At 37.3% G+C, this 27707-nt stretch overlaps 1 pseudogene; it reads left to right on the forward strand.

Moving 5' to 3' along the window:
* The window catches only part of LOC122220718, a 36502-nt pseudogene extending 15408 nt beyond the window's left edge, over positions 1 to 21094 (forward strand).
* The last annotated feature ends 6613 nt before the right edge of the window (positions 21095 to 27707 follow it).

Consider the following 27707-nt stretch of genomic DNA (forward strand, 5'->3'; position numbering starts at 1 on the left):
CTTTGGAGCCCTGGTGCCAGCAGACTGCTTTGTGAGCTGTCAGTTTCCTGATCTTAGTCCTTTAAGGGCAACATTTTTTAAGTGGTGCTTTAAATAGGGGAGACCAGCTCAGGAGAGCAATGAGCTGGAGCTATGGAAGGAAATGGGTCTGGTTGCAGACAATCCTATGGGAAAATTTTTGATTCTATCTACCAGCTTTGGAACAGTTCCCCTCACTGTTGATGGTGGTGATGTTGAAACAAGCGTGTCACTCTCCACTTCCCCTACCAATGAGCCCAATGCTTCTTCCTTGTGTTCCCAAACCATTCAGAGTTTATTTCTGTTTTGCAAATATCACATTTGGTGATATTTACCTGTGTGTTTGTTTATGTCCCCTTGTCAAGCAACATGAAGGCAGGATCACACTATGTTGTCTAGCATAGTGTTTGGTATACTGTAGACAGTCAATAATTATTCGTTCAATGGATGATAGAAGGAAAGGAGGGCAAGTAGAAAAAAAGGAAAAAAAAGGTGTCATGGAGTAGTAAATTAATATTAGAGGGTGGGGCACCTGGGTGGCTCAGTTGGTTGAGTGTCCAATGTCAGTCCAGGTCATGATCTCGCGGTTCTTGAGTTCAAGCCCCACGTGGGCTCTCTGCTGTCATCCTGTCAGCACAGACCCTGCTTCAGATCCTCTGTCCCCCTCTCTCTGCCCCTCCCCCACTTGCACTCTCCCAAAAATAAATGAATATTAAAAAAAAATTAGAGGGTAAGTGAATTTTTAAACTGATACAGAATCTGGTAATAACAACAGTAAAAAAATTCACACAGAACATTGCTGGGTATAATCCAATACAAATGATAGCAACAAAAAGCAATTTGGTTCTTTTTTAAAATATATTTTTAAAGTTTATTTGTTTATTTTGAGAGAGAGAGAGAGAGAGAGAGAATGCAAGTGGGCCAAGGGCAGGGAGAGAGGGGGACAGAGGGTCCAAAGTGGGCTCCATGCTGACAGCAGAGAGCCCGACATGGGGCTCAGGCTCACAAACCATGAGATGATGACCTGAGCTGAAGTCAGACGCTCAACGGACTGAGCCACCCAGGTGCCCCAGAAAGCAATTTGTTTCTAATGAGGTTAGTAATAATATTTGCAATAGCAAACATGTAACATAACCATAAACCTCATTGTAAAGTGAAGAGACCCTTTGGTATTTATGTAGATTCCAAAGTTTAATTGCATAATGTAAAAGTGTTCTTATAATAGCAAGGTTCGGGAATGTAGAGTTTCATGTACAATTTTATTAAAATCATATATCCTACTGAAATTCAGATATGACAATGTTAACTCATAATTCCGGTTGTGACTCTTGCTTGAATAGATTTTTTTTCTACTACCTCTCTCTCTCCCTCTCAATAATGCATCAGCTAGCTATTCGTTGAGGAGGTTAGTTCAGGTATTTACATTCATGGGTCCTTGGGTTACCTTTTTCAATAATACTACTAACTTTTCTTATCTTCAAACAACCGCAAATGAGGGTATTTCTAGAGTCATCATTCTTCTGGATAGGTTCATTATCCAATTATCTACTCTATATGAATTTTTCTTAGAAAACCTAAAGTTAAACTGGGTGATATAAATGCTGTTTTGAGTAGAACGACTTTTTAAGGTGCTCCCACATAAAAGCTTTATGTTTAATAATTTGATAAAAATAATTGCATCATTTTTTCTGTATTCTGTTGATTGCATATATTTGCTTGAATAGACAGTTAAAACTATGAAAATCACTTGGACCAAAGGTTCATACTGACACTAACGTAGCATATGCAATGTAGCCAAAACCCACAGTATTTTATTTTAACATGTTAAGTACTTTAAAAAGCGGAGAGTATGATCAACATGATCATTGATTCTCCTAAGTACCCTTTGGGTCCATCTCACTTTGTTCATTTAGTGTTGATTAAGAAAATCACTGGGAAATTAAAGGAAGCTAATGAGGAAGCAAGCTCTGGGAGATTAAATGATTTTCCTAAGGATTATAAATCTGAAGATAGGTCCCTTTTCTTCCTTTTGTTTTTAAACTACCGGCCCAAATGCTCACTTTACATGGGATTATATATACTTTGTGAAAATTGTCATACGTTCTTGATATATGGTATCTCATTAATTTTATGTAATGTACTATTTACATTATTATTTATTATCTATGTTATTTGGTATAATATATTCAACTCAAACACAACTATAATTGACTTTTTAGATATCTATAATGATGCAATGAACGGAAATTAGGAAGGCAAAGTGAATTTCACTTTTTAGAAAAATTTCATTGAATCAGATTTTTTTTTCCCCTTGGAAGTTGCCTTGCATAATTTCTTTATATATTTTGGATATTAACCCTTTACTGGATTTATCACTTGCAAATATCTTCTCCTGTTCAGTAGATTGCTCTTTTGTTTTATTGGTTTCCTTTGCTGTGTAAAAGCTTTTATTTTGGTGTAGCCCCAATAGTTTAATATTGCTTTTGGTTCTCTTGCCTCAGGAGACATATCTAGAAAAATGTTTCTATAGCCCATGTCAAAGAAATTACTGCCTATGTTTTCTTCTAGGAGTTTTATGGTTTCAGATCTCACGTTTCATTCAGTCTTTAATCCATTTTGAGTTTACTTTTGTGTATGGTGTTAAAAAGTAATCTAGTTTCAATGGTGCTGGGAGAACTGGACAGCAACATGCAGAAGGTTGAAACTAGACCACTTTCTCACACCATTCACAAAAATAAACTCAAAATGGATAAAGGACCTGAATGTGAGACAGGAAACCATCAAAACCTTAGAGGAGAAAGCGGGAAAAGACCTCTCTGACCTCAGCCGTAGCAATCTCTTACTCGGCACATCCCCAAAGGCAAGGGAATTAAAAGCAAAAGTGAATTACTGGGACCTTATGAAGATAAAAAGCTTCTGCACAGCAAAGGAAACAACCAACAAAACTAAAAGGCAACCAACGGAATGGGAAAAGATATTTGCAAATGACACATCGGACAAAGGGCTAGTATCCAAAATCTATAAAGAGCTCATCAAACTCCACACCCGAAAAACAAAGAACCCAGTGAAGAAATGGGCAGAAAACATGAATAGACACTTCTCTAAAGAAGACATCCGGATGGCCAACAGGCACATGAAAAGATGTTCAACGTCGCTCCTTATCAGGGAAATACAAATCAAAACCACACTCAGATACCACCTCACGCCAGTCAGAGTGGCCAAAATGAAGAAATCAGGAGACTATAGATGCTGGAGAGGATGTGGAGAAACAGGAACCCTCTTGCACTGTTGGTGGGAATGCAAATTGGTGCAGCCGCTCTGGAAAGCAGTGTGGAGGTTCCTCAGAAAATTAAAAATAGACCTACCCTATGACCCAGCAATAGCACTGCTAGGAATTTATCCAAGGGATACAGGAGTACTGATGCATAGGGGCACCTGTACCCCAATGTTTATAGCGGCACTCTCAACAATAGCCAAATTATGGAAAGAGCCTAAATGTCCATCAACTGATGAATGGATAAAGAAATTGTGGTTTATATACACAATGGAATACTACGTGGCAATGAGAAAAAATGAAATATGGCCTTTTGTAGCAACATGGATGGAACTGGAGAGTGTGATGCTAAGTGAAATAAGCCATACAGAGAAAGACAGATACCATATGGTTTCACTCTTAGGTGGATCCTGAGAAACATAACAGAAACCCATGGGGGAGGGGAAGGAAAAAAAAAAAAAAAAGAGGTTAGAGTGGGAGAGAGCCAAAGCATTAGAGACTGTTAAAAACTGAGAACAAACTGAGGGTTGATGGGGGGTGGGAGGGAGGGCAGGGTGGGTGATGGGTATTGAGGAGGGCACCTTTTGGGATGAGCACTGGGTGTTGTATGGAAACCAATTTGACAGTAAATTTCATATATTAAAAAATAAAAAAAATAAAAAAATAAAAAATAAAAAAATAAAAAAAATAAAAAAGTAATCTAGTTTCAGATAAAAAAATTATATATATATATATATATATATATATATATATATATATATATAATGGAATATTACTCAGCCATAAAAAACGGGATCTTGTCATTTGCAATAACATGGATAGATCTCGAGGGTAAAATGCTAAGTGGAATAAGTTAACCAGAGAAAGACCAATATCAGATGATTTCACTAATATGTGGAACTCAAAAAATAGACCTGTTATTTGCCAGAGAGGAGGGGGTGGTGAGAGGGGTGAAATAGATAAAGGGGATCGAGAGTATACTTATTGTGATGGGCACTGAGTAATGTGTAGAATTGTTGAATAATTATATTTTGCACCTGAAACTAATATCACACTGTATGTTAATTATACTTCAATAAAATAATTTCAATGCTGCAAGTATTTTTGGAACATCTGCTCTGGAGGTACAACTTGCTCTATAGTCAGACTGCTAGGGTTCATTCTAACTGTTTCATATAGAGTTGGGGTACCTCACATATGGGACTTAACCTCTATAAGCCTCAATCACCTTATCTGGAATATTCTTTAAGATAATTACAATCACCTCGTTTAAGGTGGCAGGAGGATTAAATGAAATAATTCATGTAAAGCAATTAGTATAGTGCTTACCACATGGTGAACTCTCAGTAAATGGTAGCTATTCTAAAAATAAAAAATAATGGTAGCTAGTCTTACCATTATGTTAGGTCCATGGGCTAACATAAAAGATGTTTAAGACACTGCCTATATTTTTGAAGAGATTATAATATTAATAATATTTTTTTCTATTATATTAAGAACCTGGGCTCTGTGTAGTAGGTTGAAACATTACACATGATCAATATAAAAAATATTCCTACTGGGGCGCCTGGGTGGCTCAGTCAGTTGAGCGTCCGACTTCAGCTCAGGTCATGATCTCACGGTCCGTGAGTTCGAGCCCCACGTCAGGCTCTGTGCTGAGCACTCAGAGCCTGGAGCCTGTTTCAGATTCTGTGTCTCCCTCTCTCTCTGACCTTCCCCCATTCATGCTCTGTCTCTCTCTGTCTCAAAAATAAACGTTAAAAAAAATTAAAAAAAAAATTCCTACCTACAAAATGTACCTTTCATGTAGATATATAAATTATAATTGATATGCTTGTATTTTATTTATTTTATTCCTTTTATTGTAAAATAAAACAGGTACAGAAAAACACACAAAATGTATAGCTTGGAAAATTATTATAAGACAAACAGCTTGAAATCTCCACTCATGTTAAGAAATAGAATATTACTAGCTGTGATGATTAATTTTATGTGTTAACTTGACAAGCCACAGGATGCCCAGATTAAACATTGCTAAGAGGTGTATCTGTGAGGATGCTTCCAGACATAGTTACATTTGAATCTATGGACTCAGTAAAGTAGATCGCCCTCTTCTATGTAGGTGAGATCCACTGAAGGCCTGAATAAAACAAAAACTGGAGGAAGGAAGCATTCCCCCTTTTCTCCTGCTGAGACAGGAGCTAAGACATCTCATCTTCACCAACTCATAGACTGGGATTTACACCATTTGCTCCTCTGGTTTTCAATCCTTCTGACTGGACTGAATTATACCACCAGCTTTCCTGGGTACTCTAGCTTGCAGGAGGCAGATGGGCGAAGCTTCTCAGTCTCCATCATCACATGAGCCTGTGTATGCATATGCATATGTATATGTACATGTGTATCTATACCACCTATGCCTATAACCATAATCTATATGTCCTACCTGTTCTGTTTCTCTAGAGAACCCTGACTAATAACAGCAGCCTCTCCAGAACAACTTTCATGGAGCTATCCCAATCATAACACCCCCCTCCCTCTACAAGTAAGGAAGATCCTGATATGTGTGGTAAAGACCCCCTTGCGTTTTCCTTTGGTTTTAACACTCAAGTGAGCAACTTTGAACACTATGGCACAGTCTTTCCCATTTAAAACAATTGATACATCTTCTACACCTCTTTTAATCTATAGTAGTCTACAGGATTCTCAGCCATTTCTTACAATATATCTGTGAAGAACCCAGAGCATCTCACCTTTCCAGAGTCAACAATCTGAATTTTGCTGAATGCATATTCATGGTGCTGTTCAACGTGTTTCTCTGTCCTTTTGTACTCTTGCAGACTGGCAGCTGGATCCAAATACTTATTGAGACTCAGGTTCAATTCCTTTGGCAATATGATGGTTTTCATCAGGAGACACATAACGTCTGCTATTTGCTCATTTTTAATCTTTATAGCAGTGGATGTTCAAAGCGTAGATATATTATTTTATTGGGGTTACAAAAAGGTAATATTTAATTCTATTACTTCTTTTTCATTTACTGGTTGGCATAATTTTGTAAGAAAATGCTTTCTTCATCTACTATTTGGCTACCCAATGGTACATACAGTTCATAAAGGAGTGGCAGTATAAATGTTTGATTGTTTTCTTTTATTTACTCAATTTTTAGATAATGGAGAAGTTATCTGTTATTCTCAGGAGATGACCAATTAGTTTATTGTAAATATTGTTACAAAATATAAATATGTTTGATGGGTTTTAACTGATTATCATTTTTACCCTTCTTGATATTCATTGTCCTGTATTTGGCCGGTGGGAGCTTCTTTCCAGTTGGCTCTAGAGTCTTCTGATATTATAGAATGGTCTTCTTTTGCTCTTTGGTATGTCAAGATATTTTAGGTCATCTTATATATGCTTCTGACCTGGAATTGGCCATTTCTCCAAGAAGCCCCAATGTCTTTTAATAGGAAATGATACATAAAAACCACAATCTTAGCTCTAGGATCACTCACTGGCTTATCATCATTTCTAGGCTCTTTCAGAGAATTCATTCTAATATTTCCAATTCAAATATAGGGCTACAGGGTTTGTGCTTTACCTTTCCTGTATTATATCTGTATTTTCTTCTGTCTACACTGAAAATCTTGGTTATCAAAGATTGAGGAGATGATAGAATTCGATAGTACTCAGTTCCTTTATCCCATGTTACACAGGGGATAGTTTCAGAATAACAAAATTTATATTAAGGTCCCTATTATGATAATGTAAAGCCATTTAGATTTATTGCCATATGCAGTCTCTATTCTTCCCCTACCTTTTTTTTTTAAAGGTAATTATGTTGTATCTATATTATCAGGTCATATGTTCTTTATATTCTAGGATACCTTTCTTATTAAATCTTAGTTCTGTAGGTAACGGTGTATTAAATGCTCATACCCCCCTCTGACATATGTCAATGTCCTCGTCGTTTTAGATGTCTGAAGCTCATTCTCTCATAAATTCCAAAGAAAGATCCATGGGAATAATATTCCTTGAGTTCCTACATGTTGACAACAGTTTGTCTCTGGCCTTTATACACCCTCATTCTCTCCCCTCGAGTGTTACTTCATTTTTTTTTTTTCTGGTATAATGTGCTACTGTCAAAAATTCCAACGATAATCTATTTTTTCCTTATAAATCCTCTGCTATTTTTACATAGATGCAAAAATGTATTTTTTCCTGTTTTCTAAAGTCCATTAGTTTCACTAAATTATGTGCAGATATTGGTTGTTCTGAGTCAATATTCTCAAGTACCTGTGTTCCAATATGTAATTTCATTTTGTTTTAATTTTAGGTAAGTTTTCCTGAATTATACTGTTTGTGTTTATTCATTTTCTTGTTTTGTTTTTCTCGTTAGCAGAAACTTTTTGACTACCGACAATATTTATTCATATCTTTTTTCCCTTTCCCTTTTTAACCTCATTCTTAATCTGCTTTTTAAAATTGGGGTAAGCGGGGCACCTGGGTGACTCAGTCGGTTAAGCGTCCGACTTCAGCTCAGGTCACGATCTCGCGGTCCATGAGTTCAAGCCCCGCGTCAGACTCTGGGCTGATGGCTCAGAGCCTGGAGCCTGCTTCCGATTCTGTGTCTCCCTCTCTCTCTGCCCCTCCCCCGTTCATGCTCTGTCTCTCTCTGTCCCAAAAATAAATAAACGTTAAAAAAAAAATTGGGGTAAAATACACATTGCATTCAATATACTATCTAACCAGTCTAAGGTGTGCAATTCAGTAGCATTAACTACATTCACAGTGTTGTGCAACCGTCACCACCATCTCTCGAACGCTTGCATGGTCCCAAACTGAAACTCTCTACCCATTCTTCCCCTTTCCCTTTCCATTTACTTCTGATTTTCAAAAGTTTCATTCTCTTCACTTATATCTCTTTAGGCACTTTTTTGTTGTGTTTATTTATATTTGTGATCCTTTGGCTCTTGTCTTCATTTCTAAAATGGTATGTTTCTTTTATTTTCAATTTTTTTCTTTAAATCTGTCACCTCATTTCTGAATTTTTCTTAATCTGATTTATGTTGGTTTTGCACATCTTGTGTCATCATTTCCTTAATGCCTTTTTGCTTATTTGGAAATGCTACATTATATACTGACCTGTTTTTCGAGCATGTTTATAGAATACTGTAATTATTTATTTATGGGACTGTGATTCTACCTCTTTTTCTCTTTTTTCTTATAGTAACCTTCATGGTTTCTAAGGGATTTGACCTTCATGGTTTCCTGTTGCTTTTTTTTTTTTTTTTTTTAATGTGAATTCAGTTTTCCAAAACCTCTGGAGGAGGCTTGGTTCAAATAGATTTTCTTCTTTCTTTCTTTCTTTCTTTCTTTCTTTCTTTCTTTCTTCTTTCTTTCGTGTTTATTTTTTGAGAGAGACAGACAGACAGACAGAGCGTGAGCAGGGGAAGGCAGAAAGGAAAGGAGACACAGAATCTGAAGCAGGCTCCAGACTCTGAGCTGTCAGCAGAGAGCCCTACACGGGGCTCGAACTCACGAGCTGAGATATCATGACCTGAGCCGAAGTCAGATGCTTAACCAACTGAGCACCTATGCACCCCTCAGATAAAATTTTCTAGATTTAAAGGGCACCCTCAGAAGGCCTCGGTTAAACGCCTGGGTCTTGATGCTCAGGTCATAATCTCATGGTTTGTGAGATCAAGCCCCAAATCGCCTTGGGTTCTGACAGCACAGAGCCTGCTGGGGAGTCTCTCTCTGCCCCTCCCCTGCTCACACTCCCATGATCTCTCTCTCTCTCTCAAAATAAATAAATAAACAAACAAAACCCAATAAAGGGCACCCTCTTTCATTGTTTTTATGTAGTATTAAAAAATACAGTGGCTTGCTCTCTGAGGTTTCTTGGCTCTTTTGCTCTCTCACACTGTATCTAAATCTTCTTTCCTTTGTGTCTATTGTTCCTCTTCTGCTCAATTTTGTTCCATGCCTAGCACTTTCTGTTCACTGTGAAGCCCAGTGCTGAGAAGGATCTGCCTGGTCACTGTTAAGGGTTCATAAGATTGGAGTAGATTGCATTCAATACTAATAGGGTAGGCAAAATCCCTTCCATTTTGGTCTTCTCATCTCGGCCTGCTTTATTTTTTGGTATATGGAAAACATTTTTATTTTCCAGTGAATACCTGCTGCTCCTTTTCTCTGGTTTTTCAAATGCTTTGTTTCCTCCCTTTGGTTTCTCCCACAAAGATGGTGGTAGCACTCATATTCTGTGCCTACTCGTGGTTTGTCTTCCCCTGCATGTCTTTTGGGGTGTGTGGAGATACCTTGCCTGGGTTTTTGGGGAAATGTTGTTCATGAGATTTTTGGTTTTGCTATCTATTTGCATTCTCTGTTTTATCTGGTTATTTGAGAAGATCCAAAACCTCTGTGGCCACACTGGCACCAGTTTCCCAACATCCTCATGTATTCCCTTACAATTTGATTATTACTACAGCTTCAATTGAGATTAAATAAAAGCTGAAAAAAATTTTAAATATAGTCCAATTAATAAAAATGGTGATCTGAAGAAGGAACCTCAAGCAGAGTCTGGCTATGCAGGTAGTTTATTTGAAAGTGATCCCAGGGAGTAAGGGTGCAAGATAAGGATAGGAAAGTGGAAGAGGGAAAACCAACATAAGAGTGTGTTATGGAGATAGCTACATTGAAGGCAACTAACTGAGGCTGAGCCCTTTCACAGAGCTTTATGAAACGCATCTCAGAACTGTCTACCTGGGTGATAGAAGAACAAAGTATTTTTTATATATCTTCCCCATTTCCTACCGGGCAGGGGTGGTCTCTCAGGACAGGTCCCCCCACTTCAGAGCTGTGCATGTGTCAATACAGAGTGGATTCTCCTGGGCACCATAAGCCAGGTTCAGAGAAACCTGGACAGGAAGAGAGATCTGCTGTTGACAATGCGATGCATTGATTCCAACATACTGTGGATCTGGTCAAAACCTGTGTGGAACCAGCTGGTGTAGCAGTGGCTGGATTAAAAGATAGGATCATGAGGATATTGAAAGTGTCTCCCTCTCTCTCTGTCCCTCCCCCACTCATGTTCTGTCTCTCTCCCCCTCCCTCTATCAAAAATAAGTAAACTTTAGGGGCGCCTGGGTGGCGCAGTCGGTTAAGCGTCCGACTTCAGCCAGGTCACGATCTCGCGGTCCGTGAGTTCGAGCCCCGCATCAGGCTCTGGGCTGATGGCTCAGAGCCTGGAGCCTGTTTCTGATTCTGTGTCTCCCTCTCTCTCTGCCCCTCCCCAGTTCATGCTCTGTCTCTCTCTGTCCCAAAAATAAAATAAAAAACGTTGAAAAAAAAAATTAAAAAAAAAAAATTAAAAAAAAAAAATAAGTAAACTTTAAAAAAAAAGTGTTTCAAAAGGTGTTTACAAAGGTTGGGCGTAAGTTTAGTAAAATATCTGAAAACACAGTCTTCTAAATTAATGAATGCATGGCAAATTTTAGAGGAAATATTAAAGTACTTAGGGGTAGATTTCAGTCAATAAAACTCATTTTATCTAATTCTTTATGTAGTCAATCTTACTAATATAATTGTATTTTGAAGCATTTAAATATGTTCATTAACTGAAGTCTTTAGAACCTGTCTATGAGGGAATCACTTAGAAACTTAAGTTACTATCTCCCTTGGTGAATCATAGGAGATACAGCAATGCATGATCATTTAAGATGTGTGGGGGGAAGTGCATGTGTGTATATGTATGTATACATACATCCAATCCATATACATCTATTCTATTCAAATATATTCTTTTATCCAAACATTAGAAAGGGGCAAGAGTACCAAGGTTGTGATTGAAGATACTTTACCAAGCTTTCACACTCATCAGCTCAGGATCATGCCTTCTTCATCTTTCATTTATTTTGAACACATTCCAACCAGGCTTATACTCCCATTCTATGAAACTACTCTTATCTAAGGTCACTATTAATCTTCATGTTGCAGGATATGGTTGCTAAAAGCTAATTGAAGTGATTTAAAATTTAAATCTCTTGAAAGTTGACCAAATATTTATATGTTTCTGTATGTGATAAAGAATATTGTGTGCATACAACTATAGAACTGACAGAACAATAACCGTGGGTAAATTAGACTTACTTTAATTTGATTTTATCTGAGAGCACCTAGGTACGGTTAGTTTTTTAAGATAGTCATTAAAATTCTAGAAGTCTTTAATATTCTTACAGATGGTTGCTATTTATTTGGCAGTGCCCAGTTTAATTTGTTCTTTATCACTAACCAAATCTTTTTATAATAGGTATATAATGCATACAGATTTATTCCACCTATGCAACTACACCTGATTTAAAAAGAATATATTTTGTGCCCAAATAACTTTTTGTTCTTGGGAAAAAATGCCCAGTATTCCAAATTTCAAAAAATGATTACAGTAATATACTTGACATGTTTTGCTTCACCAATGTGGTTTATAAAATAAGATCATATTTATTTTTAGATGAAATTAGAATGACTGTTTAGCCCCCATCTACCCAGACTAGCAAGAAATCCAGTCCTTTTCCTGGGCCTCTCCAACTCAGATAGTCCCTAGAAACCCAAGATTGCTTACACTGGACCCTGAATAATGAATATCTGAGTAAAACTGGGATTCCGCAGAAGAAGGGAGAGGCCAACCAATGGGGTCTCCTAGTCACTATGACCAATGTCTTTTTCAAAATAGTTACACTCAGCTGAACATGAGCAGAGAATGGATGTCACTTCAGCTGCTCCTGTAAGGCAAGCTGATATGGAGATAATTAGAGAAAGAGAGAGAAAATTGAATGATTCTTGAAAGGTCAGTGAGTAATTTCACCTAGCTATCAGCAAGGCCTGTTCTGCCTACAGATTCATTTTCAATAGGATATTTAGGCTCAGTAGCTTTTCTGGCAAAGCTAATGGATTTTGTTTGATTTAGCTGTAATAGCTTGCCCAAATTACCTCAAGCATATTTATGAGATGCTTGGTCAGACTTAAGACCTTGGCACATAACCGAATTAACTGATTCAAACAAGATTTAGCACATAGCCTTGATTTAATTAACACTGTTCCAAATGCGATGTTTAGAGATTTGGCCCAAAGGAAAGCACAAACAAACCTATTTTGAACCAAAGAATGGCACAGACAACTATGAGGCAATAAAACAATAAATATTGGCTACATAAACTAATTCACTAGATTTTACATACATGTCAAACGAGCATAAATTATGTATCATTCTTTTCTAAGTTTTTAAACATACCAAATGACCCTGAATTGGGGCAAATCTTTTGGCTGTTTTGGAACTTAAAACTGGAGTGTTGGATTAGATTGATCTCTTAGGTCTCTAATTTTTCAGGCTTTAAGTCTTAATTTAAAAATAAATAAACAAATAACCTATAATTAAACTGTGACATCTTATTTGTCTTAGATTCCTCAGTGGCCAGCAGCAATGGGATCTTTAGTACATGCTTGATGAACTTAGAGTCCTTTTCACCAGCTTCTACAAGAAAAGGGAGGTTAATTAGAGTCTTTGTCCACAGACATAGTAAACCTACAGATTTTATTTTGATGAGTGCTACTATGCTTTTCAAATATCTCTACATGATCAAATAGCCATTATACTTGCCTACCTAAGTGACAATAAGTAATCAGAGACTACAGATATTCTTACAGCTATTGATTTTAAGTCAACTCAGTTCATGAAATATGAAACAGGTCAAGTAGTGAGCACTTGTAGTCATTTCCTTTATATAATGTATGTTAATTGTATTAAAGCTTCATTCATTTGATTTTCATTTATTTGATGCTTTTGATGGTTTACATAGTGGCTGGGCTGTATTTCTTCCTTAATTAACTCTTTCTTAAGTGTCATAATCAAGATTTCTGGGAGGGGAGCCTGGTGGCTCAGTCGGTTGAGGGACCGACTCTTTGTTTTGGCTCAGGTCATGATCTCACGGTTTTATGAGTTTGAGCCCCGCTTCAGGCTCTGTGCTGGCAGCACAGAGCCTGCTTGGGATTCTTTCTGTCCCTCTCTCTCTGCCATCCCCCTACTTGCACTGTCTGTCTCTCTCAAAATAAATAAACAAACTTAAAAAAAGATTTCTGGGAAATGTTTCTAGCATTAAAGAACAGTTGCATTATTATTTATTATGCATTATTTGTTATTAATTATTCCAGAAAATCTCACTTATGTATGAATAATCATAAACACAGTCAAACCAATTGCTAAAGTATAGGTAACTTTAGAAGGTTATTTTGAATCATTTAAAAAATTTAAATTCATTCAAGTGCATTTTCTTGAAAATAATCTATAATGCAGGGTTTTCACTAATGTTGACTGCTCTTCCTATCTGAACACTGAAATGTTTGAAAATTGTGACGAACTTTACTGTGGCAAAAATCAGAGATAGGTTATCTATCCCTTTTATCATGAGAAATCAAAATGAAAAGAAAGTGCAGAAAAGAAAAAGAAAAAAAGTTAAAAAAATTTACTTTCAAAGTGGTAATTTTTATCTTATAACTGAAACACTTTCCATGACTGATCAAGAACCTATCAGTCTCTTTGTAAGCCAAGATAAACTGTCTGCAGAAAATCTGACTAAGAATTCATCAAAAGGAAGGTTCCTAGGCAAACTCCACCTGTGGGTAGGGGACTGGTGGCGATTATAAAAGGTCCTGCACTGAGTTCTTCTGTGACATTTCTACAAAATTAATGAAATGTAAACTACTGTCTATATTCATCAAACTTTTAATCTGTTCTAAAAATGAGATGACACAAGTGCATATCAGATCAACATTTTGTTCTTAAGATTGTTCTTTAGTGGTGAACTTCCTACTCAAAGGGAATCTGACAGTCCTGAAAGGAAGGGGTCATCCCATTGCTCTTAAACAGGGAAAAATACATGGAAGGCTAATATCGTTTTAAGAAAAAAAATAGAAACAATTTAAAAGTAATACACTTCAAAATAGAGAAAAAAATGTTTTAAGTTAGTTTTGCCACTGTCAGTCTCAATTTAAGATATATTCAGAAACATATTCTTTTCTGTTTTACCCTAGTATTTTATTTACAGAGAAACTTACTAACTGATGCATTAAGTTTTATGATATTGGATCCAGGTTGCTATAGGAAGTAATCAAACATAGCAGGGCTTAGCAGGAAAAAATAATAGTTCATTTTATCTGCCTGTGTTATCAAAAAACTGCTTCTTTAGATGTGAACTGGTCATTAACATTAACATTGGTTTTTGATTCCTGTCTGCTTTTCTGGAGTATCTGTTAGTTTTGCAGGTTGCTTTTCTTTGCTCCTCTATGAAAGCCTGTAAACAGTTCAGTGTAGAAAATTATCTATTTCATAAGAAATCTAAAACCTGAAGCTTCTTTGTTTTTATAAATTACAGCTATAGAACACTTCATAGGCTTAATACATGGGAGAAAGAGTGTCCAGGTCAGGCAACTAGATGTTTTCCAATACTTGTAACATGTAGACAGAATAGTATCAAGACTCTCAAATTCAAAATCATTTTAGAAAAGCATATTTTTATACAGAAAACAATTTTTAGAATATTATTCAATCTTGAATAATACTTTCAAATGTCCAAGTTGCCTCTTTCTCACGGTTATGTTGCAAACAGAACAATATAATGGCAACTTATTATGTTTGTTTACATCTTAGTTTCAGTATCTGCAACACATATTACTGCATTCACGTGCATAGTGTAGATCTTCAATAAAATATTAAGCTGAAAATCATATGCAGATGACAATCTATTTGTTGCCTTCTAATTTATAAACTGCTTATGTACTGCTCCAAGGTGCAGTATACTTCCTCATAAATCCGGGGAAGGTTACCCTTTGAGGAGAGGGATCAAAAGATGACAAGCTGTGGCCCAGTTTGAAGCTCAGAATCCAGACGAGTGAGGATTTTAATTGTGGATGGGAAAGACCTGGTTCTGTCGTGGGCCTGCAGAATGTCTTGAAGTGTTTTTCAATGTTTTGGGTTTGGCAAACCCAAAGTGTGTTTTGCTAAGCACTTTTCTCTTCATTTTAAGCCCATGTGTATTATAAAGGAAATTTAATCCGTATGTTTTTGATTCCTTTACACTTAACTCATCAAAATGTTGTTTTGTAAGAGCTATTTGATGTCTAAGGAGACTTTGAGTCTTTTTATAACTTTTAAAAGGCTTTTTCCCTCCTTAGAAACAGGAAGTCGTGTTTTTCTAAGAGTAAACTAACTAAAAAAACCTAAAGGTTAGTATTAGAAGACTTCAAATGTAGGCTGAATGTTATACTTACTATTGCTTGATTTCTTCTAAGCATTTTTGGTGTTTCACTCATTTAATTCTTGCAACTACCACATGAGGTAGGTGCTGTTACCATCTCTACTTTAAAAGAGAATTTAAGTTACTTGCCCAAAGGTCACACAGCTCCTAAGGATGGAGCTGGGATTTGAAACCAGACAGTCTGGGTCCCTAACCATTATACTAAACATCTAACCATTATACTAACCTGCTTATTTCCATAGTGTTATCCTGGAACTTAAAACTTTGGACCTTCCTTAAAATTAATTGGGTACCAATACTCTACTAGATGCCAAAAAGATCATGTTCTTGCCCCTAAGAAAGTTAATTTTTGTAATGAGCACAAATAGATAACAAAACAAAACACATAAACATGACAGAACACAAACACGCACACACACACACACACACACACACACACACAAAACTGGTAAATGAAATACTACATTTCGTCAATATCATATTCATTCAACATGTATTTATAGAGTATCTACTAATGGCAGTCTCTCTCCTGGTCTCTAGAGAAGACAGTAGCCATGGATCATGTAACTTCATGAATAACGGGTTGTATTCCTCCCCATAGAGGAGACCACTGGGGGGAATGGAAAAAATGCTTGACCTGCTTCGGATATTTTCAACAATGATAGAAAGTCAGGTGGCAACTAGGATGACTTATAACAACCCATCCAGCCTGCGTCCTTGGGAGGACAAGTTTCCTATGGAAACTACAGTCAATTCTGGTATCCACACCTGCTTGCTTTTCTGGTGCCACTGGGTATTGTCTTCTGAGCACAGATCTCCTTTTCATCAACGATGTTAAGAAGCTAATGTTCCTGTTTCTGTAAAATGCCATTTTTAACTCTTAAAAGTCTTAGCTAAGTTGAAGAATAGGATACCTGAAAGACATTTAGGGAATTTCACTCCTGTGAATACAAATTGGCATGCTTTACTGCATCCGAATTATGAATAAAAAATTATAGCAAACACTTGAGGAAACTTAACAGTTAACTCATTCAGTTAATGTTTATTTGAAATATTTATGGGTGTTTTTATTATAAAAATAATACAAACATGTTAAAAACAATTTGGAAATCAAAATTAGGTTAAAAAAATGAAAATCTACCCCCCCACACACACACAAGCGTAGCTGACATATCTGTTGATTATAGATAACCAGTTTATTGTTTTTAAATGGCTATAATTAATTGTCTTGCTTCTAGTTATGTGCTTCAAAAATTTTTTTTCTCATTAAAAGAAAAAGAATAAAATGTTTTATTTTTAAAATAAATTATCATAATAGAATTTGGAAGCTTGAATTTGGCTTTCTTTTCAATTTGAAGAAGGTTATATTTTCTTAGAAGAAGGCCATTTGAGACTCTGAGTAATCAGAATTACCAGGATGTGGTTCTCCATAGACAGAAGTCACCCAGGAAAGTAGAAGATGAAAGTCATGGGAAGAGATGTGTGGTGTGGTACAGAAAAGTCACTCAAAATGATACCTTTTCCTCTGGAAATGGGTCTTGGATTCCAAATCAAAACTCTTTTGAAATGAAATGGAATAGACACTACCAGCTGTATAAGGCCCAAAATGTGGCTAGAAATAATAAAATTTGTTAAGTGTTTTACAAAACTATGTTTTTCTTCCAAGCCCTCAAAGGAAGTCCGAGATTAACTGTATTTTAGGAGCATTACTTTTCTCATCAATATTGTTTGTAAGAATGAACGCCTTTAAAAGGTTTAAACTCTTAAAAACTTCTAATGCTCGTGTAAAGAAAACTTTAAAATAAAATATGCTTAAATGCAAGCTAAAAGTGTTAAAAATTGTCAGTTATCTCAAAGAAAAGAAAAAGCATAATAGTACTTTAATTTGTGTTAAAAAGTAAGATAGAAACATACTAAATAAAAAAATCAGTGCTTTTTTAAAAAATTAATTCACAAGTTAGCTAACATACAGTGTATTCTTGGCGTCAGGAGTAGAATCCAGTGACTCATCTCTTACATATAACACTCAGTGCGCATCCTAACAAGTGCCCTCCTTAATGCCTGTTGCCCATTCTCCCCACCCCCACCCCCATCAAACCTCAGTTTCTCTGTATTTAAGAGCCTTTATGGGATGCTTCCCTCTCTGTTTTTATCTTATTTTTCCTTCCCTTTGCCTATGATCAAATTCTACGTATGAGTGAAAACATATATCTGTCCTTTTCTGACTGATTTACTCACTTAACATAATATCCTCCAGTTCTGTCCACGTTGTTGCAAATGATAAGATTTCATTCTTTTTCATAACCGAGTAGTATTCCATTGTGTATGTACCACATCTTCTTTATCCATTCATCAGTTGATGTATATTTGGGCTCTTTCCACAATTTGGCTATTGTTGACAGTGTTGCTATAAACATTGGGGGCCATGTGCTCCTTTGAATCAGCACTCCTATATCCTTTGGATAAATACCTAGTAGTGCAATTGCTGGGTCATAGGGTAGCTCTATTTTTAATTTTTTGTGGAACCTCCACACTGTTTTCCAGAGTGGCTGCACCAGTTTGCATTCCCACCAATGGTGCAAGAGGGTTCCCTTTTCTCCACATCCTTGCCAAGACCTATTGTTTCCTGAGTTGTTAATTTTAGCCACTCTGAAAAAATCAGTACCTTATAAAGACTTACATTTTTAATCTTTCCATCAAATACCTCCCAGTAGCCAGAAGGCTCTTGTTTCACGCGATTCTCCAGATTCTGCCATGGAGCCTGTTTTTGCTTTGAGGATTCTATTCAAATATCAAGAACATTTTTTAAAATGAACTTTCTTTAAAGAAAAAAAAAAGGAAATCCCTGAGCCATGCATGTTTTCATATTTGAATTATCTTATTCAAATAAGTACTTTTTGCAGTTTTATTGCAGTTTTTCATTTGTCTTACAACAGTTTTCTCTTAAAACCCTTCATTGTCCTTCATCGTAGTTGCCAGTCTATAGTCCTCTCTCTCCACTTGTCCTCCACTTGCTGGAAGCTGAGAGAAAGCTTCTCTAGGTGTACAAAGTGGGGAAATGGAGTTTATTCAGAGATTAAGAAAGAATCTCCGCCCTATTTTAGCTTTACAAGTATAAGACGTTCTCTCTCTCTTAGCATTTTTCTTCCTATAATACAAACTAGAACAATGAATTCTTGTGATTCTCAGGCATCCCTTTATTGACCTCCCTTTATCAACCTTTATTCTTTCCCTGCACTTTCCTCAAGGAAAAGAAAGGAAAGGCAACTAGATGCAGTTGGCTTCTAGCATGGCTCTCAAACAAACGAGGCTCTCACAGAACAAGATTCACCCTTTAATCCCATCTTTCCAATGATGTTGTGTCCTCACCTTAAAAAAATCATGAGTACCAATTTTTAACAGTTTTAAAACTTCCTACTAAAACTGCCTACTGAAAAAATAAATACAGATACCAATTCTAATGGGATGAGATTGATAACCATGTCACTATTGCCAGGATTGTCTGGAGTTGGTTCCCTGAAATGGGTGGTGAGAGTTCAAGTGATTTAGTTGCCAAAACAATGAACTGATTCTACAACCAGTTTATGCATTCTGGCTTTCAAATCCCAAGATCCTATGTCTCCATCAGAGTAGGTAGAGACAATTGTGGGAGGTCCCCTGCTTGCCTCATCTTTGTTTCCATACAATGATCCTGGCTCCTCTCTGCTCAGGAAAGGAAGGACAGAGAGAGCAGGATAGGTGTATAAGAACTGTGGGGAGGATGTAGTTCCTGTAACTTCCTTTCTACTTAGGCCCATTGTCCACCTCACTGTATCACCAGTATACTAAATTGAAGATCTCCTGAAGACCTCTTTACATTTGAATGGATTCCTTGCTCATCTAACTCCTACTCTAGAGGCAACTTAGTCCATCTAGAAATGTGGCTTACAAATGCGGTTATTGAAAAGAAACACTTTGAAAAGAAAGAAAAAGATTAAAAGAGTGAAAAATTCAGTTATTCAGTTTATATGTTCCCTAATCTGAGAACTGATTGTCAAAGGTATTGCACAGTTAACCTGGAAGGAAGACTCAGGTTAAAAAAAGTAAGACCACTTTATTCCCAACAAGTTACAAGTATGAAGCTCAGGTTTTACAGACTTCTTTTATAATTTATTCTTTGATTTTCCTGGCCTCAGTATAAATTAATATAGTCAGGAGCGCATTTAGAAAGTTGAGGCTATGTCAATTTTTATGCTTCAAGTTGTATTCAAATTTTTAATCTGAAACCGGGTAATTTGGAGAACGTGTCATTTTCCATGTAGAAAAATGTGTGTGTGTGTGTGCACATGCATGTGTGTGTTTGTGTCCAAGGGGCTCTAACTGAATTGAATTGGACAAGGGGCTCTAATACACAAACATGGATTGACCAAGTCTGGAAGATCTGGTACCTTTTGCTTTGAGTTGAGAAGCTCTGGTGACTAGTCCAGTGAATGTATGAAAATGAACAGTAAGGAAATGGCTTTCTAGTTGTGTGTGTAATTACTACCTTAGGGGGGTTAAATTTCCAGAAGGAACCTGGGAATTTACAAAAATGCCCAAGGAATTTGATAATATGCTTTTCTTATTGGCCAAGGAAATTGTTTCCCTCCATATGTATTTTCTATTTTGTCTTCTCCTCCTCTTCTCCTTTCTTCTTCTTCTCCAGTGCATTTATCTCTCATTTTTACAGTCACACACTATAAGTCTGCTTGCCTTAGAAAGGATGAATATCCCATAAAATACAAACAGTATGTGAGTACAATGATAGAGGTGAAGGACTTCAACATAAATATCAATTCAAGTGAGTTCTTTCCCTCATTGAACTAGAGTAACAAGTTCAAAAACAGGAGGCAGTTATCTGTCTGGTAGAGCAAGACTGGGTCTAGATCCAGGGGAGAGAAAGGACATACTAGCAGTGACAAACCCAACTAGGAAATGGGGGAGCTTTCTTGAAATTGAGTTTGGGTTCACCGAATCACAAGACGGCCCTTACCTTCTGAAAGCCATTTCTTCTCTTTGGATAGGATTACAACACTATCTCTGATAAAGTTTTCTTCTCAGTAGAAACAAGGTAGTAATTTTCTCAGCATGGAAATTGAGTGGGAGTGGCCAAGGCACCCAAAGTTTTAGAGAGTCTCTGAGAAAATCATCTCCCAGCGATGCTAAAATAGCTGACTGCAGGGTCTTGAACTATTATGTATTTTTCTACAGTTGTTCCTCTGGCCTAGGCCTGTGGCAGACCTTTGATTCCTGCCTTAGGAAAGATGTAACTGGTTCAGTAGTAGAGGGAGAAGACAATGATATTGAAGCCCTGAAGAACAGAAAGTGTGGGCCCTGGCATTTTCTCAGCGCTCTTTATAAACAAGTGTGTGGACCACAAAAACAGCTTCCAGCCTGGGAAGAGGCTGTAGAGGGTGAGGCCCCAAATGGAAGTGTCTCAGAGTGGAGGAGGAAGCTAACTGGAGACAGAAGGTGATGAAGATAGCATGCAGGCAGGGATTGCTATGCCCCATTTCTGGAGCTGAAATGAAAGGGTGAGGATAGCTATGTCGCAAAGGCAGGGGGAAAGGAAAGAAGAAAAATAGAGTGAACGTATTTGTTGGTTACTTATTATGTGTTAAGCTTCATACCAGGCACTAGAAAAGTGTTAAGCCGTTTAATCATTACAACAACTTGACAAGAAAGGGAATTTTGATTCCCACTCCATACATCTCCATATCTGAGAAATCTAGATTTCTAATAGATTTCCAGATAATGAGTTTTGGAGAACCCTTGTAATTGAAGCAAGAGAACAGGGTAAGATTTGAACCCAGAATTCTGTTCTTAAGACCAATGATCTACGTATAGCCCATGAAAATGCAGTTCATTACAGAAAAAAATTTCCTAGTAAAGAGTTCATCTGACAAAGCACATAGAATATCTTTGGAAGGAAGCTGACTACTTTGACAAAAAAAAATAATACTCAGTGGGTCACAGGCAATATGAATTAATACAGGGGGAAATGTTCCCCCTCAAATAAACTTCTTAGTATATTGCAGTGGAAAATACTGTGGTGTTACAGTAGCCTCATTGACCAGACACACAAAGACTCACCAGCCAAGTTAAGATGCATGAATCACATGATATATTGAGTCAATTTAAAACCTCTAGCCAGAAACAAGGGGGAAAGATGGGGTAGATTAACACACTTAGGATAGAATCCAGGGGGGTGGAAGGATATCATTATCTGAATCCTTTTTGCCACATCAACCTTTCCTGCTGACTGAGTGGTTACAAGGATCAGAGCTGAGAGTGAACAGGGGGCTCCAAAGACAGAAGATGCCCAGAACCAATGTACGCTTGCTCTATTGCAAAGATGCAGGAGAAAGCACACAAGGCCAGAAAGTTCAGAGTTCACTGAGTTCAGAAGCTCATTGATAACTGATGACCAGACACAACCTTTACCTTTGAATCCATGGCCAAACGAGGTCATCAATGGCTGATGAAAGGAGTCTAAACTGTCATAAATATTTGCTATCTCATAAGGTTTTTTTTCCTGCCATGTTTACTACCACCAATGTTCTTCCTTCTTCTGTGTAGACCCAGGTTTCTACTTGATTTCAGTTTCCTCTTCCATATTTGTGTGTGTGTGTGTGTGTGTGTGTGTGTGTGTGTGTGTGTTTAAATTCTTCTGATGAATTCTATAAGCTCTTGCATATCTGAAAAAAATCTTTATTTTACCTTTATTTTTTAAAGATACTTGATATACTTAGAATTCTAGGTTGACTTTTTATTTTCAGTACTTGAAAGATTGATTCACTGTTTTTTGGCTTGCATTGCTTCGAGAAATTTGGCTATCATCCTTTTTCCTCTGTAATAATATATCTATCTCTTCCTCTGATACTTTTAAGATATTCTCTTTATTACTAGTTAAACAATGAGATTATTATTTGCCTTAGTATAGTTTTATTCGCCTATTTAAAAAAAATTTAGTGTTTATTTATTTTTGAGACAGAGAGAGACAGAGCATGAGCAGGAGAGGGGCAGAGAGAGGAAGACACAGAATCCGAAGCAGGCTCCAGGCTCCAAGTTGTCTGCACAGAGCCTGGCATGGGGCTCAAACTCACAAACCATGAGATAATGACTTGAGCCAAAGTTGGATGCTTAATCGACTGAGGCACTCAGGTGCTCCTATTCACTATTCTTATGCTTGGGGTTCATTAAGCTTTCTGGATCTGTGGATTTGCAGATTTTGCCAAATTTGGAAATATTTCAGGCATTATTATTGCAAATATTTCCATCTCTTCCTGTCTCTCCTTTTCTTTGGGGCCTGCAATTACAGGTATATTAAGCTGCTTGAAGTTGCTTTCCCACCATTTCCAGATCCTCTATTCATTTTTGTCACTCTTCTTGGTGTGTTTCATTCTGAATAGATTCTATTGCTCTGTCTTCAAGTTTACTAACCTTTTCTTCTACACTATCTAATCTGCTGTTAATTTTATCCAGTCATTTTCAACCTGGAAGATCAATTTTGGTCTTTTTTTTTTTTTTGGTCTTCCATGTCTCTCTATCATGCTCATGTTTTTCTCTGTCTTCTGTAACATATGGAATATGTTTATAATAACTATTTAAATTTCTTTGCCTACTAATTCTGTCTTCCATATAATTTCTAAGTCTATTTCTATAGACCAATTGTTCTTTGGGTTATGAATTATATTCTTTTTTTTCTTTGCCTGTTGGGTAATTGTTAAATTGCATGTCAGATATTGTAATGTTACTTGTTAGGTTCTAGATATTTTTCTACTTATTTAAATATTGTTGAGCTTTGTTCCAGCATACAGTTAAGTACTTGGACATAGTTTTATCTTTCAAGGCATATTTTTATGCTTTATTAGGCGGGAAGAGAAAACCATTTTTGTCTAGAGCTAATTTTGACCCACTGAGGCAATCAGTACCTTTCTTAGCACTGTATCTGATTTCTTGTCTATTGTGGAGTTTTTGTTTTTTTTTTTACTGGTTGATGGGAATACAAACTCTTCTCAACCTTATATGAGCTCTAGTATTCTGCCTGCTTCTTCCCTACAGTTCATTCCCCAGAATGAGGCAGTTTTCTCACATGTGCTGACCAGAATTCAGCTGAATACCCAGGGGGACTTTGTGAAATTCTCTGGCTGTCTCCCGTGAAGCTCTCTCCTTTCCACAAAACTCCTCCTCATGAAGCTAATTCCTCTCTAGTTCTCTACCCTCCAAATTCCAGCTGCCATGGTCTCCCTGAATTCTTAAGTCTTTATCTTCAACTCAGGGAAGCCGGTGGGCTCTCTCTGAATCTTCCCTCCCTACTCTGTGGCCTCAAAACTCTCTCTATAGATTCCCTTCCAGTCTCCTGTTATTCCCATCCGTGTAAGGCTCACCACATTTGTTTTCTTTTCCCCAGGGATCACTGTCCTGTGCTGCCTGTTTTCCAGTGTCTGAAAACCATTAATTCATGTGTTTTGTTCAGTTTTTTAATTGTTTAAAGAGAGAAGTCTCTGTTCCTTCCTTTAAACCAGAAGTGGTAGTTGCCTCATTAATCTTGGGTGGCTATTTGCTCCTTTCACCCTTTCCTACCTATGCTCAGCACACATATGCTCTACTTACTTTATCTGTGACTCAGATGTCTTGAAAGCTGCTTGCTTACTTACTAGATGTACATACTCATAATAGCAGAATAATTTTTTAATGGTTTCCTTACTACACAAGTACTACATATTTATTTCAGAAAAAGTAGAAAATAAGCAAAAAGAAGAAAGCAAAAATCACCATTAAGTCTTCTATATTGAGGTTAGTGTCTTGACATTGGCATTTTCTGACATACTGACTTAAGTAGCAGAAAAGAGCTTTAGAGAAAAAACCTTACTACTCAGTCCACAGTGTGGGGAGGGGCAGTGACATTTCAGAGATAGGGAATACTTTTATTAACACCATCATGTTTCTTGATGAGGTTTCTTGCGTGTATCATATTTGAATAAGTGAGAAAAGAAATAACTGAATTGTTCTACCTAATAAAGAGGAAAATGTGTAGTTCTCCAGGGGTTGTCCTAAAGCAGAGAAGAAGGAGAGAGAAAAAAAGGCTTAGAAAAAAGAAGTCTATGATGAGGGCAATAAACTGGGGTATAGGAGAGAAATTCCTTGCAGGCAAGAATTGTTTAATGAGTTCTTAGAACATATATATAATATTTAATTAGACATTGTTATTTGTATTGTGCTAAAATTCCCCAAATCTTAACAGTCTTCTTATGCCTTTGATACTTTGGGGAAGTGTATTCATTTAATGGATATTTACTGGGCATCTACTTTGTGCCAGTTACCATTCCGAGTGCTTGGGATACAACAGAGATCCCTGCTCTTTGGAGCATGCATTTGATTAAGGATCAAAGACTATAAGAGAAAAATAATAAATATGTTATTTAAATTATGTTTTATAGGGGCACCTGGTTAAGTGGTTAAGTGTCCCACTCTTGGTTTCGGTTCAGGTCATGATCTCACCGTTCTTGGGTTTAAGCCCCGCATCAGGCTCCATGCTGACAGTGCAAAGATGCCTAGGTTCTCTCTCTCTTCCTCTCTCTGCACCTCCCCTGCTTGTTTGTTCTCTCTTTCAAAATACATAAATAAACATTTAAAAATAAATAAATAAATAATGATTTATAAAATAATAAGTGCCATAGAAAAAAAGGAAGAGTAGAGCAAAAGCATGGGAGGAGGTGGGGGTGAAGATAGTAGCTTATAATTTTATACAGAATGGTCAGGATGAGCAAAGACTTGAGGAGATGGGGGAGTTAACCATATGGATATTTGGGGGAAGAGTGATCCCATAAGAGGGAGCAGCTGAGGCAAAGGCCCTGAGGCAGAAGCTGCTTTTCATGTTAAAGATCAGCAAAGAGGTCCGCTTACTGTTTCATTTCTCATAATCAGAAAAAGAAAATAGATATGTGCATTCACCCCAAGTGTGCTTTGGTAAATCCACACACTTTAGGGGGGAAATGGTATTTGTGTTATTGATTCTATGTTAGTAGTTAATCTCATAATATTTTCGCTCTAAGCCCCAGTCTGCTTATACAGTATTAGGTTCTTTGTAACTTTTTGGGCCTCCTTTTTTTGCTTCTTCCTTTCTAGGATGTCTTTCCCATTTCAGGCATTGTCAATCAACAGGCATTGACTACTTCTAACCCTGGAGTAGACATCTGAATCAGGCTGGAGCATTGCAGGACTTCAAAACCTTGGCCTTAATAATTGATTCTGGGATGAGCAAGTTACACAATCCAGGCATTTTCAAGCCCTTCTGAAAACTGATGTGAACACTGGCAGGTTGCACTCCTTTTTAGGAACACTGGCTACAAAGATGATGTAAGCCTGGTGGATGTTTTGCTGATATGGAAGGGCTTATTGATGGAAAGCAAAACTGAGAGGGGAGAAAGAGAGAGACAGAGAGATAGAGGTAAAGAGACAGAGATAGGGAGACAGAGCCAGAGAGATACAGAGACAGAGCCAGAGAGATAGAGACAGAGATAAAGAGGCAGAGACAGAGAGGCTGCAACCAGCAATATTTGAAGCCAGCACCATCCCCTTTGATTACTCATAATGTAAGCTAATAAATCTTTTGTTTAAACCAATTTGAGTTGTTTTTCCATCACTTGCAATCCCAAAGATCTTATTAAATGAGAATAATGTAATGCCCTCTTAAAGAGTTTTCCCCAGAGTATTTTTAGGAGCCCCAAGAGGGATCCTTAAGTGCCTCTAGAGCTGGTCTGGGTTGTCCCTCTTTGTTGCGATATTGGCAGTGGCTCAGGGAGGCTCTGCTAGTCTCACTGTGAGTTAAGCCTGAAATCTGTTGGCAGGGGAGCCATTGTCTGTGCAAAGTGGTCTGATTGCTCTGTGAGGTTGCTGAACATGAAGAGAGAACATACTCCAATCTGTGTTTTCATTTAGAAGTTTCAAAGCAAGGCTCCTTGAGCCCCAAGCTGTGACTAAATAGAGTGGAAACCACCCTTTCAGTGGCCACATTCACCCGTCTTTGGAGAACCTAAGCCAGGTTCTACACCTGGGAACCCTCTGCCTGTCTTCTCTGGGCTCCACAGCAGGGTAGTTCGTGTGCCAGTTTCCTTCCACTGTAAGGAGACAACTCTTAGGTATCCCAACTATCCCACCTCTGGTTTTATTTGGCTCTCATTTGGTCTTCCAAATTCAGCTGACATGTCTGCATGGATGCAGTCACTGACACTGTTCTATTTATTTTGTGTTTTATCCCAGGAGGTACCTCATTCTGTTATAGTTAGTTAGGGAAGAGAGCCACTGGGGGTGGGGCTGGTGTGGTCCTTATCACTGCCATTTTCAAACCCTGACTCTGGTTCAGTGGGATCAGCCAATGGCTACGATGTGGTATGTATTTAGATTGCTGAGGCTGAATAGCATTGAATGGGTCAGCCTGCCATGTAGACTGATATTTGGTTTTGGGCCAGGTCTTTTGAGAATGACAGACTGCTTAAAATAAAAGACAAAACCAAAAAAATAAAGAAATAAAAACCCTCCAGTCTCAAATTAAGAAACTGACGTATTGATTACTTGTCAAGCTAGACCAGCATTTTCACAAAATACTCGGCATTATGGTAATTAATACTATAACAGATGTATTTAGCAACCCTTATGGGCAGATGCTATGATACGTACCTTCTTACTCTGGAATGGAGATATACAATATACTCTCTAAATTTGCAAGTGAAATCTGAAACAAGGGGTTGAGTAAAATCTGGTAAATCTTGGAACCTGCCAACAAGTTTCATGTTCTGTGAGGTCAATCAAGTTCAGGATTATGTATCTGGCTTGAAGGTCTGAGCAGTAGTTGGTGAATCAAATACGACAGCACACACATAGGGGTTTGGCTGTGAAGAGGGTAATAGATGTTAGCGTAGCTCCCCCATGCTTTTTGATAGAGAAGCAGCATTTGACACTATTAGACATTTAGTTTAGGAGCCTACAGAAATGTAGAGTTCACAAGGATATCAAGTATTGAAGCATTTTTTTCCCCTGTAAACTTGAAAGGTTGTGCTTTCAACTTGCCAGATACAGGCAAAAAG

This window comes from Panthera leo, chromosome B2 (assembly GCF_018350215.1).
Source record: "Panthera leo isolate Ple1 chromosome B2, P.leo_Ple1_pat1.1, whole genome shotgun sequence".
Lineage (NCBI taxonomy): Eukaryota > Metazoa > Chordata > Mammalia > Carnivora > Felidae > Panthera > Panthera leo.